A 5248-nucleotide genomic window follows, 5' to 3' on the forward strand; every position below is an offset into this window, starting at 1 on the left:
ATTGTTTATAGAGGCAACATTTCATCAGCACTCATTAGGACTCTGAAATAAGGCCGTTGATAATATCTCACCTGTGCCCCCTTCTGAGGATTATTGAAGATGAAAAAGAAGCCTCAGTTATGTAGGTGTGGTCTTTTTTTGTGCTGACTGTGTCAAGGAATGAACATAAATTTGTATGTTAATTATACAAAGACAATTCGTCAATATGTTGTGCGTTAGAGAGATTAATAATTAATTAAGATTGTTTTATCTGTCACTCTATCTTTCTTTCTATCTGTATATGTATATATATATATATATATGTATATATATATATATATATATATATATATATATATATATATATATATATATACATACATATATATATATTATGTGTGTGCATGCGTCTGTACGTATATCACAAATGAAAAGAAACGCGTATTTAATATCAAATTCACAACACCTTAGGAATAGCATTTACCCAAAGGGAATCGTAATTCATTAATGCGCTTATCAGCTACGATTTCCTTTTAGTAGAAGTTATTCCCAAGGTAAAGTGATTTCGATATTGAATTAATGATTTTTACTCCTTTCTCAACTTTTAAAAAATTTCCTTTCTCATCATATAATTTTTATAGAAAAAACACAGATCTCCAGCGAGTTTTTCCATAAAAACCAAGATATATACATCAGCGAAACATTTATGACCTTTAGGTAACTGGAATGGCGTCATGTCTTTTCTGTTTTCCAGTCTTCCAGTTCAGCTGGATATCAGGTCTTCAGCTACAAGTCTCGATAAGTGTGAGAGCCAGTATGGCTTCCAAAATTGATTTAGGGAGAGGAAGGAGCTGACGTGGAATGCTTCGAGTTGCTCATATTTTTGCTCTCTCTCTCTCTCTCTCTCTCTCTCTCTCTCTCTCTCTCTCTCTCTCTCTCTCTCTCTCTCTCTCTCTCATGATTTTAGTAACTGCAGTGCATGCAACCAGTGTTATACATAATAAGAATTCGTTGTAATATAATTCTTATAAGAACTTTGTGTTCAATAATTATTCTTCCTAATTTTTTCTCATTTGCGAATTGTTTGCTCAAAGTCAGGCCAGAGGTCGTATGCTGATTAAGGTGAAGTACTTAACCCTTCGTGGACTGGTGGGGTCCCTGGAGACCCCAGTGAGTCTTTGGTATCAAATATCTTTCGCTATTTACTGAAAAAAAATACCCATATTCGCTTAATTTTATCATTAGTGGTTTATGAATATTCACAAATGTTAATAGCTCAGGATAATCAATTTTAAGGGAATGACAGGTAAAAATATACCCCTGGGGTCCTCAGGGACCCCATCGGTCTTCTATGTCCCTAATTTATCTCTATTTTGTTTTGGTGCAATTCTAAAAGCTATGTGTTTTCTAAGCTTAGGTCACTGTGCATAATCTACATATTAAATCATTTTTCCATAATATTATTTCTAAAGTTATTTGTTGGTGCTTCTTTTGCATGTATCTAGTTGCTGATGCATAATAACCTTTAAAGTAAGTTATTGGTACTTCTCTTGGTTGTAACTGGTTGTTAAATGGCCTAATTGGGTGAAACTAGTTGTTTATTGCCTTTATTATCTTTAAAGTTAACAATTCTTTGAAAACTTTTCATCAGTGTATTAAAAGAGCCCACATTTTGTTAACAGTCATTATTCAGTTAGCATACAAATAGGTCGAGGAGTTTGACTGCTATTCATCTCTAATCAAAGTGCTCAGTATTTATATAAACAACCACTTTTATTCTTTTTAGATAAATTGAAAGTTCATATATCCTAATATGTCATTATCAGCATCTATGTTTTATGGTAAAAGACCTCTAATGGACAATATAGATGATATAGATGCTCCTAATACAACCAGCTTTTTTTGGTAACTTTTTTTTATATACGTTATCGCCTATATTTTCCCATTAGGACAGTGTTGCCATCAGACGTTTCATCTTTATGCTATTCGAGAGAGAGAGAGAGAGAGAGAGAGAGAGAGAGAGAGAGAGAGAGAGAGAGAGAGCCATTTAGTAACAAAGTATATTTTTGAATGACAACGGGCAATGAAGTGAGACAGGAAACAGACTAAAAAATTCCTTGTCTGTGATTTTCTCTCTCTCTCTCTCTCTCTCTCTCTCTCTCTCTCTCTCTCTCTCTCTCTCTGTCGGTTTTTCCAAGTATATAAAAATAATTCGGTATATTATTTCACCATTAGCTTCGTACAAGACGTGCAGTAATCACGCATAGGCCTACACCGATAAAATCAATTATTATTATTATTATTATTATTATTATTATTATTTATTATTATGAATTATAATATAATAATAATAATATAATCATAATAATAATAATAATAATAATAATAATAATAATTGTCTCAATGAAGCTTTATCGGTCGAGGCCAGTGGTTCCCAAACTTTTTTGGCCACGCCACACCTAATCACATCTCCAATCCTGATCGATGATTTCTATCTCCAATCCTGATTTTCGTCTTATATATATATATATATATATATATATATATATATATATATATATATTATATATATATATATATATATATATATATATATATATATATATATATATATATATATATATAATTTTTATATTCACGTTGGGAACCACTGGTACTCTAGGCCTATGCATAATTGCTGCACGTCTTGTACGAAGTTCATGGTGAAATAATAAGCTGAATTATTTTTATATACTTAGTAAAAACGACAGAGAGAGAGAGAGAGAGAGAGAGAGAGAGAGAGAGAGAGAGAGAGAGAGAGAGAGAGAGAGAACGTCACAGACAAGGAATTTTTTAGTCTTTGTTTCCTTTCTCAATTCGTTGGCCGTTGTCATTCAAAAATATACTTTCAGTTACTAAATCTCTCTCTCTCTCTCTCTCTCTCTCTCTCTCTCTCTCTCTCTCTCTCTCTCTCTCTCTCCATATGAGGCTTTATAATAATTCGGCACATTTCATCATTAGCTTCGTAGAAGACGTGCAGCAATCATGCATAGGCCTAGACAGATAAAATCAACAGCTCCTCTGGGACAAATTATTATTATTATTATTATTATTATTATTATTATTATTATTATTATTATTATTATTATTATTATTATACAGAAGACATTGAAGCTCTATTTCCATAGTGTGTGTATTGGCAGGATGCTTGGAATTATATAGCGAGGGAATGAAAGGCTTGTTTACGGAAACATTCAAACTTCGATTTTACTTATATAACAACTCATTTCAACGATTTAATACAATATATAGATAAAAAATACATTTTTGTTTTCTCATGTCATAAAGATCATTCTTGGTTTTTGCTAAAATTGAAAAAATAAATCGATTTGCAAAGCAAATGTTGCCTGAGCATATTTTGATATACATAAATATCTATCTTTAGGCTAACCACTATACCAGTGTGTGTGTGTGTGTGTGTGTGTGTGTGTAGAATCGTGCTCTTGGTCATGATATTTCCTGTCATATTTGAATCCTGCTCAATTCTCGTCAAATCAATCGATTTTTGACTTGAGTGCTTTCCAGAGAACCGAAGCCTTTTTGGCATTTATTTTTCATAATTCTTCTTCTTTGTCTCCTGTGGGTTTAATCACCTGTCTCTCTCTCTCTCTCTCTCTCTCTCTCTCTCTCTCTCTCTCTCTCTCTCTCTCTCTCTCTCTCTAACACCACATCATGGCTTCCGGTGTCCAGATACCAGCAGAATGGCCAGTTCTTCTTTTCTTTGTCATCTACGATAGTCGGTATCGTTTTTTGTCCATATTATCATTAGAAATTGCTGTTGTCTGCGCTCTGTAGAATTATTTTGTTTTTTGAGAGAGAGAGAGAGATAATTCTGTGGCTTTTCTCACTTTCTAGAATCAGTCTTACAGGTATTTATATTCATTTAATATAATTTATATATATATATATATATATATATATATATATATATATATATATATATATATATATATATATATATATATATATATTATATATATATGTATATATATATATATATATATATATATATATATATATATATATATATATATATATATATATATATATATATATATATATATATATATATATATATATATATATATATATATATATATATATACATGACTTTTTTTATCACATCACCGTGATTCATATTCAATCAGTAAGCTACAAACGTCCTTTAATATCCAATTCGCTCTACCTCGGAAATAATATATTTTCATATATGTTACCAAAGGGGAATTTTTTAGTCGATAATAAGTTCGTCGTCTCGTGGGCTCGAACTAGCGAAGACAAGAACTCAGGACTACAGTGGACGCATTTTAACCCACGCGGCCAGCAAGTGAGGTATAAGTGGATATCGTCTTCCCCTATACAAATCGCCCGTCGAACTCAGGTGTTTGTATTTGGAGACGATATCCACCCACCTCTGCCATGCTAACCCCGTAGTGCGTTTGTCGCACGCAGCCATATTATGACTTTTTTTATCACATCACCGTTTGTAGCTTACTGATTAAATATGAATCACGGTGATGTGATAAAAAAAGTCGTAATATGGCTGCGTGCGACAAACGCACTACGGGGTTAGCATGGCAGAGGTGGGTGAATATCGTCTCCAAATACAAACACCTGAGTGGGAAGACGATATCCACTTATACCTCAATTATAAACCGAATTAACAAACTAAAGACGGGCGATTTGTATAGGGAAGACGATATCCATTTAGTAAATTATATACCTCACTTGCTGGCCTAATTGGGTTAAAATGCGTCCACTGTAGTCCTGAGTTCTTGTCTTCGCTAGTTCAAGCCCACGAGACGACGAACTTATTATCGACTAAAAAATTCCTTGTTAACTCTCTCTCTCTCTCTCTCTCTCTCTCTCTCTCTCTCTCTCTCTCTCTCTCTCTCTCCTGCCATTTCGTAGTGCTGACAAAAACACAGACTTTATTATTATTATTATTATTATTATTATTATTATTATTATTATTATTCAGAAGGTGAAAGATAAAAAATATATTGAATTGAATATAAAATTTAGGCCAAGGGGCAAGCACTGGGACCTAAGAGGTCAATCAGCGGTGAAAAGGAAATTGTCAGTGAAAGATTTGAAAGGTAGAGAGAGAGAGAGAGAGAGAGAGAGAGTCAAATTCAATATACTGTATCCCATTAAAAACAGCTATTAAATAAACTTCTGTATTGAATTAGTACTGTAATTGTGATACTCTATAGGAAAATACTTATAT

Source organism: Macrobrachium rosenbergii, chromosome 15 (assembly GCF_040412425.1).
Source record: "Macrobrachium rosenbergii isolate ZJJX-2024 chromosome 15, ASM4041242v1, whole genome shotgun sequence".
Classification (NCBI taxonomy): domain Eukaryota; kingdom Metazoa; phylum Arthropoda; class Malacostraca; order Decapoda; family Palaemonidae; genus Macrobrachium; species Macrobrachium rosenbergii.